Source organism: Syzygium oleosum, unplaced genomic scaffold (assembly GCF_021117445.2).
Source record: "Syzygium oleosum isolate NSW1041296 unplaced genomic scaffold, Sole_v2.1 Sole_v2.23, whole genome shotgun sequence".
NCBI lineage: Eukaryota > Viridiplantae > Streptophyta > Magnoliopsida > Myrtales > Myrtaceae > Syzygium > Syzygium oleosum.
Window position 1 is genome coordinate 3,941,985 of NW_026607507.1, and position 15,672 is coordinate 3,957,656.

The following is a 15,672-nucleotide window of genomic DNA, read 5'->3' on the forward strand; positions in this document are numbered from 1 at the left end:
GATCCAGATAAGATTTCTCTTGTTCAGCTATTTTTTAGGAAACCCTACGCTCTCCTTTTCCTTTTCCTTCGTTCGCATGACTCCTCTCACATCGACGTTTCACGAAAACACTTCACGAAAGCAGCGAGAGTCAAAGCGTCTTCTTCTATGTAGCTCTAATCAAAAGAATTCAAGCTCCACCTCCGGCGAGGAACCACGGGTGATTTTGCTTTCTCGCAAGGTTTCGTCTCTCTCTCTTCCTCTCTCTGTGCATCGATATTTGCACTCTTTACAAGGTTCGTGAGTTCCTTCCTTGCTTTGTATTAGCTTTCATGGGTGCAATCATTTGTGGGTCTGGCTCTGTCTCTCTCTTTCTTGTCTCGTTTTTTTTTTTGGCTTGCGAATTCTCGTTTAGGGTGGAGTCTCTCTGTTCGGTTCTCGATGAATCGAAACATGCCATCATTTTTCTTGAGGTTTCCCTATCAATTGCGAAACCAGATTCCCTACCCTAACATGTCTCCTCTTCCGTCGTGCACAACACAGTTGAGCTCTTGAATTGCACCTCGCCGATTTTGAGTCGCCACCATGCCTAGCTCGCAAATTTGCCTTTGGAACCGAGGTGAGTGTCGTTCCTGCCGCATTGTAGGCTCGCGGGATATGATTTTTACTATACATGTCATGTCCTCCACACAGTTTTAAGAGGCCTTTGCTAATATTGATTATGAAAATCAAGTTTAACGTGATGGAGAAATCATGCTTCTTTAAATGCTAGATTTCTCGATGCTAGTTTACTGGTGCTTATGTTCATGCTCAACTTTTTATGCTTTTCCTGCGGGAAAGTTGAATCTCCTACATATCTTTAAAATATTCTTTTTACATTTGTGGAGTAATCGAAAAAAGAACAAGCTGCCAAATTACAAGAGGGAATCTGCTTCACTCTTAAGCCTGACTTAAGTGCAAGCTTTTCTTTTTTCTTTCTTCCTTTTTTTTTCTTCTTTGCCGGTTCAGAGGACTCATCAGTTTTCCTGCTTATCCATGATTGAAAAGGATGCTTCATTTTCATAAGATGGCTAATAGAAAATCAACTTTTAATTGTCATTACCTGTCATTGATTTGGATTATGTACTGTGATGTTCTTTCCTCTAAGTAACCCTATACTTGAAGTTAAAGGTGTGACATCCTCAATCCGACAACGCTTAATTACATATCTTTGGACCGTTAATCTTCGAACAAGTGGACACGAGCCAAGCATTGGAAGCCCAACGAAGGCCCGCGCCAAGACAAGCCCAATGGACTTGTTCGGCCTTGTTAGGCGCCAATCAAGAGGGTAAAGCCCGTTTCGCCCACATTCGACCCTTTTGATGATTCTAGAAAATTGCACATTAATGTGCCATGTGTGATTAGTGTTCTATTATTAGTAACCCATGGTTTAGCACTTAATGCACCTTCTAGAAGTTTGATTTGGGAAGAGACCAAAATTTGTTCTTGTTTTGAATAGGTTGGGCGACACTTTGGAGAAAGGAGAGCGGAAAAGGCCAACTTGGTTAGTTTCTAGTTCAGTTCCCCAAGTTAGTCCCCAACTAAATGCTAGAGTCTACTTTGGTAGCCATGAGAGCCTAAGGGTGAGGATTGTTGAAGAAGACTTGCAAGATGGCTTCTTGGCCATAAATTTGCTTGGATGGGAGCAAATTAAGGAGGCCTAGGCTAGGGTCATAAATGGAATTGCATTATTGCCCTCTCTCAAACTCAAGAAGCCTTCCCTTTTTTTCTCATCTTTTTTCTTTTCTCACTCTCACTCACTCTCACTCACTATCATTTCTCTCTTTCTCTCCTTCACCCCCTCTTTCTCTCACGCCCTCTTCCCGCCAACACTGCTCGCCGCCGTACCGTCCACCGCCGCGACGTCATCCGCCCGTCTCCGCGCTGTCCTCGTCGTTGTGCAGCCGTCCGCCACCGAGCCGCCTTGCCGTCGTCGCACCACCGTGACACCGTCGCTGTTCGTTTGCTGTCGCCGTTTGTCCGTCATCGTCCGTAGTCCAACCAGTTTAGTAAGTAGTTCTTCTAATCCATGGATATGATGTTATTCTACGCGTTTTGGACCTAGGTTGAGTCTTATCCGAGCCTGTTCTACCATGACATTGCTTGTGCCATAGGTAGATTATCTATACCTTGGTTCGGACTTGATTCTACGTAGTTGGATTAAGTTTTGAGTTTAGGTTCCGTGATTGTTACGGTTGATTGTCGCTTGTTCTAGAAAGAGGAAGCCCGTATAACAATTTTGTATGGTTTGCTCATGAAATGTTTCCGCTATTCTTGTTCTCGTTAGTAATTGCCGTGTGAAATTACATGTTTTCTTGACGCACGTTTATGTTATGGGGATCAAGGTGAAGCATATGTGCTCATGTGATTGTTTAGTGTAATATAAGTCTCGTGTTTTTACATAGTTATGAGTTTATGAGAAACCGACGTTGTATGTCATCTTGCGTGTGTCCATCTTTACAAGGGAGGTTTGTAAGTGAAGTGTGCAATTTCGCATGTCGAAAGATTGCGGTTGTTCACGTGTGATTATTTTCGTGCATTTTTATGTGTGCGGGATTTTAGATGTTCTAACCATGTGAGCATTAAACACTCTTGCATTGGCCTAAGTGAAAGACAATAATTGGTTTGAGTGCTTGATATGCTTGCGTGATCACATAAATGGTTCCGTATCTGTATGATTGCAGAGGACGATATCCGATAGATTTTCGGATGCCCGATGGATTTCGGTTGCCATTCGCGGATAGATTTTGAAACAATGCTCTTAAGTGGATGCCATCTTTGAGTGAGGTCGAGATGTTGCCGTGCCCGATAGGGCGGGACGATGCCCGATTTCGTTAGAAGACCACTGACGCGAGTGTCGATCGTGACCGTGAGCAGTCGTAATAATCGGAACATATGTAGATGCATTCTGCATGAATATATGATATGAAGTGTTCTTGATGACTATGTGCAATTGCCGCATGTCAATTGGAAGCGAGGCTTCACGTGTGATTATTTGTGTGAATTGTATGTACCAACGGGAGGTAAGAATTCACGTATGATTATTTGATTGCGTTTTGGCATGCCGAGAAGATGAAGTTATCTTTCATGCATATAAATAAGGCAAAGCAAAGGCTTTACTATTGACTTGACATCGATTTGTTAAGCCCTATGTTTGGTGTGTTTTCGAGGCGAGGTATCCTCCTATACGAGGCTTAGAGGGCTTACTTATTGAGTTTTAGTCATTTGTTGTTGTTCACTTCTTTTCAGGCTCGTAGGTATGAATAGCCGCTTTGTCCATTTTGGGTACCTAGTTACTAAAGATGTGGATGTTACCGAGGTCGTGGTAGTGGGAAGTGATCTTACTTATAATAGGTGTACCACTACGGTATGGATTGAGGAGGGCCTAAAACACTTGGTTCCCCATCGTTTTGTGGCATGGTTCGTATGGTTCGATGGGGATCTCTTCGGTCGTCTTCGTGGGTTCGACGGACCCCCAGGTGACCTTGGCAGAGCCCCAATGAACCCCATGGCGGGGAATCCTCCGGATGGCACCGTGAGTGACCCCGAGTCCGACGCGAACTATGATCCCGAGCCCGAACCAAAGTGAATCAATCTCCTGTGGTGGAACCACTTTTTGGCAGCTGCCCTCATAGATAGAGGAGCTAGGTCTAACCTCGACCCCTTTTGATTGAATCGGAAAAAGGCCTATAGTAGCGGGTTTGTATTTAGCTAACGTTCGATTGTTAATGATGCATATATATATATATATATATCAAGTGTGCTTTTGTGTATGTATTTTTCATGCTATCCCCTTTATGTTGTTGGTTGGGAGATATTGAATTCGCTTCCGCATGTGCTTAATTGAAAAATAAAGTCAATGACCTCGCGGGTGTCGCGCGTCCGAAGCTTAGAGAGATTGAGTACGGGGCGTGACATCCCAGTTGATTTGGTATCAGAGCGATATCATTAACTAGAGTGATAAGGTACGCTGGGATTTTCGAGATAGTTAGTTAGGAAAATACCCCAGGCTTGTGAGTGTTGATTGTTTTTCTTGAATGGGTATTCTGGATTCCTGACCTTTTGTTGGGATGGTAAAGCGAGCTTTCCCCTTAAACCCTTATAAGATGAGTAACCCAGACCCAAGGGTACCTAGAGGAAGGGTAGCCCAGGGCCAACCAAGTGCAAGAGGAAGGGCACAAGAGGATCGTCGACTGGATAGGATTATGCAAGCTCTGGAAACCATGGAAAATCTGATGGAACAGCAGGCTCAGAATCAAGCTGCTGCTGCTGCCGCCCCCAGTGATGCCCCGTTAGCTGGAAACAGGAATGGTGGATGATAGATGCACAAGATGGTTGAGTAGTTCCTAAAATTGAAGCCATTGAAGTTTACTGGGACAGGTAATCCCGAGGCAGCGACCTTATGGATCAAGGAGCTGGAGAAAGCTTTTACACTCTTGAGGTGCTCAAATGAAGACAAGGTAATGCTAGCGATATACCAACTGCAGGATAACGCTAATAATTGGTGGGAGGTCACCCAAGGAAGGATTTTTCCTGAAGGTACAGTCCCAACATGGGATACCTTTGTTGAAGCTTTTAATGGAAAATACTTTTCCGAGTGCGCACGTTAGTAGAAGATGGCAGAATTCCTGCGACTTCGTTAGAACCATTTGTCAGTCAACCAGTATGAGGCCAAGTTCGCGGAGCTGTCAAAATATGCGCCCAAAATGATCAAGGATCTAGTGGACAAAGCAAGGAGGTACCGGGATGGTCTGAAGCCGGAAATTCGAAGTCAGTTAGTGCCCCTGAACCTGAAGGACTACAACGAGCTGCACGAGCGGGCTTAGCTAATAGAGAGAGATTTGTTGGAACGGGTAGCCGCGTCTGAATCGCGGTATTCTTCTACCCAAGACAACCATTGGTTCGGGAAGAGGCCAATGACCGGGGGAAAACACTTTGTTCCTCCCAACAAAAAGAACGGCATTGGGAAGCCGGTGTACCCCCCGAACGGCGTATGCCGATTTTGTGGAAAGTGACACAAAGCAGCCCCGTGTCCCACCAAAACTAGAGTATGTTTCGAGGGTGGCCAACAAAGCCATCAGGTGAGAAACTGCCCACGCCGATCAATAGGGATGCAACCTCAACCGCTGCACGTGAGACAACAAGCCGGAACCACACCGCAGAACAACCGCAATCGACCCCCAGCACAAGGAAGAGTGTACGCTGTGACCAGAGAGGAAGCGAAGGACTCTCAGGCCGTAATCACAGGTACGGTCTCCTTACATGAACATGCTGCTTATGCACTTTTTGATACGGGAGCCACGCATTCGTTCGTTGTTGAACAGTTTGTTAGATTAGTAAGATTGGAACCGAAACCATTGGGAACGGTCCTTAGTATTTCCACCCCAATGAAGGACAAGGGGCTATCTATCTTATCAAGGGTGTGAAATAGTTACAAGTGATCGGAAGGAAACCATAGACTTAGCTGTTTTGGCTATATATGACTTTGACGTCATTATCGAAATGGATTGGCTCAAAAAGCAATGAGCTACGGTGGACTATTATAGTAAGGTAATCCAGTTCCACCCGTTTGGCGGTCCTAGCTACGAGTTCGTAGGAAACGGGGGAGGACCTTTCATACCTCTGATTTCATCACTTGAAGTAGCTCAACTGCTGGAGAAAGGTTGCCAAAGTTATTTAGCGATCGTGGTCGACATGACTATGGAAGAGCCAAAGTTAGAAGACATCGCTGTGGTGCGAGATTTTGTCGACGTTTTTCCAAAGGAATTATCAGGATTGCCCCCAGAAAGGGAAATAGAATTTATCATCGAGTTAGCTCTTGGAACAGAGCCTATTTCCAAGGCCCCCTACCGAATGATGATGTCGGAACTGAAGGAACTAAAGGTGTAGATGCAAGAGTTACTTGATAAAGGGTTCATTCGCCTTAGTGCATCCCCATGGGGAGTGCCAGTTTTGTTCGTGAAGAAGAAAGACGGATCGTTGCGTCTATGCATCGACTACCGACAACTCAACCAAGTGACGATCAAGAACAAGTATCCATTACTGAGGATCGACGACTTGTTTGATCAACTTGAAGGAGCATCGGTATTTTCCAAAATAGACTTGAGGACGGGATACCATCAGTTGAGAATAAAAAAGTAGGATATTCTGAAGATAGCATTTTGAACACGTTACAATGATGCCGTTTGGTTTAACCAGTGCCCCAGCTGCTTTCATGGATTTAATGAATCGAGTATTCAAGGCATACTTGGATCAATTCATCATAGTGTTTATCGACGACATACTGGTGTACTCAAAGAGCCTAGCGGAGCACGAACAACATTTGAAGATGGTTCTGCTGACCCTCCGAGAGCACGCACTTTATGCTAAGTTCAGTAAGTGCGAGTTCTGACTCAGCTGTGTAGCTTTTCTTGGTCACGTAATATCTGGCGAAGGAATTGCAGTGGACCCAACGAAGATAGAAGCAGTCATGAATTGGCCAAAGCCAACGACAGTGACGGAAGTTCGAAGTTTCCTAGGCCTAGTTAGCTATTATCGACCATTCGTGGAACGATTCTCTGGAATAGCTACTCCCCTGACGGATAAGTGTTAGAAAAGTTTCCAAGAGCTCAAGCAAAAATTGACTACTGCCCCAGTATTGACGATACCGTTTGGTGTCGAAAGTTATGAGATCTATAGTGACGCTTCTCATAAGGGGCTGAGTTGCATCTTAATATAACATGGAAGAGTGGTGGCCTATGCGTCCAAATAACTGAGGACCCACGAGCTGGACTATCCGACTCACGACTTAGAATTGGCAGCGATCATCTTCGCTTTGAAGATTTGGAGGCATTACTTGTGTGGAGAAAGGTTCATGATCTACATAGACCACCAAAATCTGAAGTATCTATTTTTTTCAAAAGGAGCTAAACATGAGGCAATGATATCGGATGAAACTTCCCAAGGATTATGACTGCGACATTCTTTATCATCCGGGAAAAGCCAACAAAGTAACATATGCGCTCAGTTGGAAGTCAACAATTGCGCAATTGATGGTTCAAGAATGGATTCTTCTTGAAGGAGTACGAGATTCGGATTACAAATTCGAGGTAAACCATCTTTCTAGTCTTCTAGCTACCCTCATAATTGAACCGGAAGTGCAGACAAAGATTAAGGCACTGCAATCGACGGATCCATCAATCCCAAGGATTCTGCAAGTGAGCACGGAAAAGAGGAAACTAGATTTCCAAGTGGCAGAGGACGAAATATTAAAATTCCGAGGGCGGTTATGCGTGCCCAACAATGCAGAACTCAAAGAAGAGATTCTGTCAGAAGCTCATAGAAGCAGTTACAACATACACCCAGGTAGCACAAAAATGTATCAGAACCTTCGATAATATTATTGATGGAATGGCATGAAGACAGATGTCACCAAGCATGTAGCCAAATACTTGACGTACCAACAAGTGAAAGCGCAACACTACAAATCAAGTGGACTTCTGTGACCGCTAGAGATTCCAGAATGGAAGTGAGAGCACATCGCGATGGACTTTGTGATGGGATTACCGAGGAGCTATCGAGGTAATGACTCTATTTGGTCATAGTCGACACACTGACCAAATCAGTATATTTTATCTCTGTGCAAAAGGATTTCGCGATGGACAAATATGTTGAGCTGTATGTGCGGCAAATAATTCGTCTCTATAGAATGCCAGTGACAATCACTTCAGATCGAGATCCCAAGTTTACAGCAACGTTTTGGAAAAGTCTTCAAACTACTATGGGGACGAAGCTTCAGTATAGCACATCCTATCATCCACAAACGGATGGTCAATCTGAGAGGACCATTCAGACATTTGAGGATATATTGCGAGCTTGTGTTTTGGATTTTAAAGGTGGATGGGGAGAGCAACTACATCTTGTCGAGTTTGCCTACAACAACAGCTATCAACAGAGCATCGGAATGGCACCGTTTGAGGCATTGTATAGTCGTGCCTACAGAACTTCGATCTGTTGAGATGAGGTTGGAGAAAGAAGGATCACTAGCCCAGAGTTAGTCCAGCAGTTAGTGGACGCAGTTAATATTATCAAAGAGAGACTTAAAACTGCCCAAAGCCGTCAGAAAAGTTATGTGGATAAACGACGTAAACCCTTAAAATTTTAGGTAGGTGATCACGTCGTGTCACCTATGAGAAGAACGTCATGGTTTGGCAAGAAAGGAAAGCTGAGCCCCAGGTACGTTGGACCTTTCAAGATTTTAGAACGAATAGGGATTTTGGCCTATCGACTAGCATTGCCGCATGGACTTGCTCAGGTTTACAATGTGTTTCACATGTCCATGCTAAGGAAGTATGAACTCGACCCACCACACGTACTTAGTTTTGAAGAGATCGACGTGGACGACAGAGTGTCGTACGTAGAAAAGCCAGTGCGAGTCATGGATAGGAAGGAGCAAATGCTACATAATAAGGTAATTCCTTTAGTCATGGTCATATGACAACATCATGGAACAGAGGGAGCAACCTGGGAAAGTAAAGAGATCAATGGCACACGTACTTAGTTTTGAAGAGATCAACGTGGACGACAGAGTGTCGTACGTAGAAAAGCCAGTGTGGATCGTGGATAGGAAGGACCAAATGCTACATAATAAGGTCATTCTTTTAGTCAAGGTCATATGGCCACATCATGGAACAGAGGGAGCGGCCTGGGAAAGTGAAGAGAAAATGAAATGTCAACACCCGCATCTATTTGAAGAATCAAGTAATTATGTACCTTTGCTTTGTAGACGCCCTAAACGAATTTGCAACTCTCACAGGATTGCGTTTCAACTCGGACAAATGTCAAATCTTTTTCTCTGGGTTGAATGAGGATGAGAAGCACCTTATACTGGACCACACGCCTTTTTCTACAGGTACCCTCCCCATCAGATACTTGGGTATCCCCCTTGTTACCAGAAGACTTACCCACACAGACTGTGTAAGAGTCTTACTGATAAGATCTTCAAGAAAATCGAAAATTGGGGCATGAAGCATATCAGTTATGCAGGGCGTCTACAGTTAGCCAAATCAGTCATCATCTCCATATGCACCTATTGGATGCAAATGTTCCTACTTCCAAAGCACACTATATACGAGGTTGAGAAGAGGATTAGACAATTCTTATGGGCTAGTAATTCAGCAAATCATGGCTCGCACAAGGTTGCATGGCAAGTAGTTTGCTCACCTAAAAGGGAAGGGGGATTAGGATTGCCTAATTTGAACTTATGGAACAAAGTATTGATAGGTCGCATGCTGTGGAATCTTATCAATCTTCCACCCTCTTCCCTTTGGAGTACTTGGGTTCACAACACCAAATGCAGAGGTACCCCAATTATGCAGCTCGACATCAAGGGCAGCATGGCTTGGAGCTGGAGATGTCTCCTCAAACTGCGACCCGTTCTAACATCGATTATACCGAGCCCAAAATACTGTTGCCAAGATATATATGATGAACTCAGACATGTGAGACCAGCTGTGGAGTGGTATAACCTAATTTGGACCAGCGGCATTAGCAAACACAATTTTATTGGTTGGCTAGTTTGCAGAGATAGACTACCTACAGCAAGAATCGTCGCACAATGGATACCTTCAGTTGATATTCAGTGTAATTTCTGTAGGGCTGGTATTGAAGACAGAACACATTTATTCTTCGAGTGTGAATGGACAAACAACATATGGCGTTGTATCCTAGCACAACATGGGATTAGGCGCCTTTTAGGAGGATGGAATGAAGAACTTTAATGGATGATTAGGGCAACAAAAGGCAAAGACTTGGCAGCAAGACTCCTCAAGTTGTCATTTCTAGCAACCATATATTGCATTTGGATGGAGCGCAACAGCAGACGGTTTCAAAACAAGTCAAATGACTTTCATATTCTTTTGGCTAAGGTTCGTAAAAATGTCAGAGGTAGAGCTTCGCTCTACCAAAAAATTAGACCTTCCCAGATAAATGTTGTATTAGCTACTATATGGAGACTCCCTACCTCCATTTTTTTGAATTATTAGCACTTTTTGTATTGCTGGGGGATGCCCCTAAGCTGCTGTACTCCATCTAGTTTATAATACTTACATTCACACAAAAAAAAAAAGTAATTCTGTAAATTTCAAGGACGAAATTTCTTAAGGGGGGAAGAGTTGTGACATCCTCAATCTGACGACGCTTAATTACGTATCTTTGGACTGTTAATCTTCAGACAAGTGGACACGAGCCAAGTATTGGAAGCCCAACGAAGACTAGTGCCAAGACAAGCCCAATGGACTTGTTCGGCCTTGTTAGGCGCTAATCAAGAGGGTAAAGCCCATTTTGCCCACATTTGACCCTTTGATAATTGTAGAAGATTGCACATTAATGTGCCGTTTGCATGATTAGTGTTCTATGATTAGTAACATATGGTTTAGCACTTAATGCACCTTCTAGAAGTTTGATTTGGGAAGAGACCAAAATTTGGTCTTGTTTTGAATAGGTCGGGCACCACTTTGGGGAAAGGAGAGGGGAAGAGGTCAACTTGGTTAGTTTCTAATTTGGTTCTCCTAATTAGTCCCCAACTAAATGCTTGAGTCTACTTCCGTAGCCATGAGAGCCTAAGGGCAAGGCTTGTTGAAGAAGACTTGCAAGATGGCTTCTTGGCCATGAATTTGCTTGGATGGGAGCAAATTAAGGAGGCCTAGGCTAGGGTCATAATACAATTGCATTATTGCCATCTCTCAAACTCAAGAAGCCTTCCCATTTTCTCTTATCTTCTCTTATTTCTCATTCTCACTCACTCTCACTTCTCTCTTTCTCTCCCTCACCCCCTCTCTCTCTCACGCCCTCTTCTTGCCATCACCGCTTGCCGCCGTGCCATCCACCGCCGTGCCGCCGTCTGCCAGTCTTCGCGCCGTCCTCATCGATGTGCAGCCGTCCGCTGCCGCCGCACCACCGTGATGCCGTCGCCGTTCGTCCGTCATCGTCCGTAGTCCAACCGGTTTAGTAAGTAATTATTCTTATCCGTAGATAGGATGTTATTCTACGCGTTTCGGACCTAGGTTGAGTCTTATACGAGCCTGTTCTACCATGACATTGCTTGTGCCGTAGGTAGATCATCTATACCTTGGTTCGGACTTGATTCAACGTAGTTGGATTAAGTTTCGAGTTTAGATTCCGTGATTGTTAGGGTTGATTGTTGCTTGTTCTAGGAGAGGAAGCCTGTATAACAATTTTGTATGGTTTGCTCATGAAATGTTTTCGCTATTCTTGTTCTCGTCAGTAATTGCCATGTGAAATTACATGTTTTCTTGAAGCACGTTTATGTTATGGGGATCAAGGTGAAGTGTATGTGCTCATGTGATTGTTTGGTGTAATATAGGTCTCATGTTGTTACATAGTTATGAGTTTATGAGAAACCGACGTTATATGTCATCTTGCGTGTGTCCATCTTTACAAGGGAGGTTTGTAAATGAAGTGTGTGCAATTTCGCATGTCGAAGGATTGCGATTGTTCACGTGTGATTATTTTCGTGCATTTTTATGTGTACGGGATTTTAGATGTTCTAACCGTGTGAGCATTAAACACTTTTGCATTGGCCTAAGTGAAAGACAATAATTGGCTTGAGTGCTTGATATGCTTGTGTAATCACATAAATGGTTCCGTATCCGTATGATTGCGGAAGACGATGCCCGATGGATTTCGATTGCCATTCGCGGATAGATGTCGAAACGATGCTCTTGAGTGAATGCCATCTTCGAGTGAGGTCGAGATGTTGCCATGCCCAATGGGGCAGGATGATGCCCGGTTACGCCGGAAGACCACCGACTGGAGTGTTGGTTGTGGCCGTGAGTGGTCGTAATAATCGGAACACGTGTGGATGCATTCTGCATGAATATGTGATATGAAGTGTTCTAGATTACAATGTGTAATTGCCGCATGCCAATTGGAAGCGAGGCTTCACGTGTGATTATTTGTATGAATTGTATGTGCCGACAGGAGGTAAGAATTCACGTGTGATTATTTGATTGTGTTTTGGCATGCCGAGAAGATGGGGTTATCTTTCATGTATATAAATAAGGCAAAGCATTTGCTTTGCTATTAAACTGACATCGATTTGTTAAGTCCTATGTTTGGTGTGTTTTCGAGACAAGGTATCCTCCTATACGAGGCTTAGAGGGCTTACTTATTGAGTTTTACTCATTTGTTATTGTTCACTTCTTTTCAGACTCGTAAATATGAATAGCCGATTCGTCCATTTTGGTTACCCCGTTACTAGGGATGTGGACGTTATCGAGATCGTGGTAGCGAGGAGTGATCTTTACTTATAATAAGTGTACCACTACGGTATGGGTGGATGAGGGCCTAGAACACTTGGTTCCCCATCGTTTGTGGCCTGGTTCGTATGGTTCGATGGGGATATCTTCGGTCCTCTTCGTGGGTTCGACGAACCCCCAGGTGACCTTGGCGGAGCCCTAATGAACCCCATGGCGGGGAATCCTCCGGATGGCACCGTGAGTGACCCCAAGCCCGACGCGGACTATGATCCTGAGCCCGAACCATAGAGAATCGATCTCCTGTGGTGGAACCACTTTTTGGAAGCCACTCTCGTAAATAGAGGAGCTAGGTCTAACCCCGGCCTCTTTTGATTGAATCGGAAAAAGGCCCGTAGTAGCGGATTTGTATTTAGCTAACGTCCGATTGTTGACGATGCATATATATATATATATATATATATATATATATATATATATATCAACTGTGCTTTTGTGTATATGTTTTTCATGCTATCCCTTTTATGTTGTTGGTTGAGAGATATTGAATTCGCTTCCGCATATGCTTAATTGAAAGATAAAATGGATGGGTCGGCGATGTCTCCTGGGACGGTGCAATTCAATGACCTCGCGGGTGTCGTGCGCCCGAGGCTCGGGGAGATCGGGTATGGGGAATGACAGAAGGTCTCTCTATACTTTGCTAAGTAGTCAAAGGCAGGATTAGGTGTGTTCACAACTTCATTGCAGGCTCTCTCTTCGCTTTTAGTTCCTAATTCATCCTTAAATCTCTCTACTCTCAATGTGTCTATATTGTATTTGCCTTTTCCATTTGGTATGGCAGAATTCTTTTGGCTGATAGCTTGTAGAAATTTGACTTAAATTTGTTGGATTCATGTTCATGCCTACTGTCCATATCCATTCGTTGTTCAAACAACAATCACCAAGGCTTGTCTATGTTTAGGAATGGAAGGTAGCAATTTCAGTCAACTCAAGGAAGGAAAGCAAAGAGAGACTGACGTGTATGGACAATAGATGAAGAAAATGTGTTTCTAGATGGTCATGAATAACTAGTTGCGCGAGGAACAGCTTCTCCAAGAGATGATAGATGGGAAAGACTAATGATTTGTTTTCTGAATGTGCTATTTCTCGTGAAGTTTGGAGCTTGGTTTATAGTTTTCATGGTATTCAGTGAGTCAAGTAGAGTAGGAGCGATGAGTCGCAATACGTTTGTAAGAGTTGGAAAGAGAAAGTTGCCTTTGTTGTTTTATGAAAATGAACAACGTCGAACAATGTTCTTTTCACTATTTATTGGAATAATATGTTTTCTGAACGTGCTATTTCTTGTGAAGTTTAGAGCAATGTTCATATGTTCTTTTTTCAACCCGGCTTTTTCCAATAGTGCATTTTTTGTCATTTTTGGCAAAGAATAGTTTATAATAAAGTTAAATCACACAAAGATATTTTTATGATTATAAGATATGATATTATTTTATGGGTAGGGGCATATATGTCATTTACATTGATATCCGGTTTCTACCAAATAACAGATAGGATATGACAAAATCCCAGAATTTCTTATCCTATCCTATCCAGTCCTATCCTGACTAGAAACCCAGATGACCAAACACAGCCTAAATGCACGTGACTCGCTCAGTACTCGAAGCTCAAAGTTTGTATTAGTATCAATTTTTAAGTGCCATTTAGTCTTTTGAATTAATTATCAGGATGGTGATCATCTTTTTCTTCAAGGAATGCTGGTGACCCTCATACATGTGGTTATTTCGCAGATTGTAGGGGACCATATGTGGGCAATTGTATATCTCATCTCTGATGGAGTGATCCCGTCGAACATAAGAAGAGGATATGTAGTTAGGCGTCTTATTCGGAGGGTTGTACGGACTGGCAGGTTACTAGGACTAAAGGGGTGATGGCAGAGAAAATCTTGAAGGGGCATTTTTACCATGACTTCTGCATCAGACCAATTTAGATGGAAGGCTCACTTGTCACTTGGACGGACAAGAAAGAATTGGTGAAATCAAATGCTAGAGGACAATTCTGTACACTGAAGATACATCGTACACATGCATTAAGGTCAAAGTAGAAGTAGCATGTGATGAACACAACCTACCAACGGGCGGGAATTAGACCGACGCATTTTCTGATTTGTCCGAAGAAACTTGGTGGGACCGATTCCATGGAACCAATGAGCAGTTCCCAATTCCAATTCGGAACTGGTCCTTAGTGGATGATTCCCGATTCTAGGATGGGAACTGCCCATCCGGACCATGCTCACCCCTACTAGATGAGGGCTTGGCAGCCCTTGCCCGATGCCCTAGCTAACCAAAGTTAGCTGGTTAGGGCCGCGACGAACTCGCCAGCCAAAGCGAGGGCGTGCGAGCCATCGCTAGCCCCGATCGAGGATATTGCGGCCCTCGCTAGAGCTGGTGAGGATCCCCGACCATCACTCCAAAAACCAAAAAATAAATAAATAAATAAAAAGGTCAAAAATATTAGTAGAATAGTTCGGCCGGCACTAAGAACTTGGCTCTTTGCTCGGTCCAGTTAAGTTTCTACTTGATCTCGTGGAATGACAATCAAACAATTTCGGAAACTAATAAGAAACTGCTCGTGACTATTAAATTGATCACCAACTCTCTTTACGTGTTAAAATGGAATTTTACGTCTGTCTTTTTCCAAGCATGAAATATTCTTTTGAGGACATTGCCCCTTGCAACTCGAAGATAACGATGGCATCCCCTTCTTGTGTTCTTATCTGGTGACTGCCGAACAATGCCTCAGATATTATAATCTCCCGGCAAATGAAATGCAAAGGGAATCAAGCGGTTATGATCATAGGTTCCGTTTGTTTTCTGAAAAAAAAAAACGATTGGATAATATTTTTTGAGAAACGATCGTTTGTATCGCTTACGAAAATACATTAACGCAAAATATTTAGACATAAATTATTGTCGATAATGATAAGATTTTTCAATGACTAATTATTTCAAGCAAGACAATCAATTATATTTTTTAAAATTATTTTTCAAATTATTTTTTTCGCGAAACAAAGCAACCTTAAATTCGGTAACTGTGCATACAATGTTCTGTGTCATTTGTACGTCCCTGCAGCTAATGAGCATTACTTAAACCCTTTTCACCCAAGACTTGGAGGGAATGGTGTGCTGCTCTGCTCAGCCAGATGCAGAAAGGAATATGGATTTGTTTTTTCCCTTGTGAATTTGCGTCTCTCATCAACTTTTCATCGATGGACGTGGATAAGATGAACTCTTCTCCGGGGTTGGACTGTGTTAATAAATAAAACTACATTTTGTGGAGGAGTCATGTTATACAACTTTCTGTCTGACTTTCCCTCTTACTGAATACTTGATCTTGCCTCCCC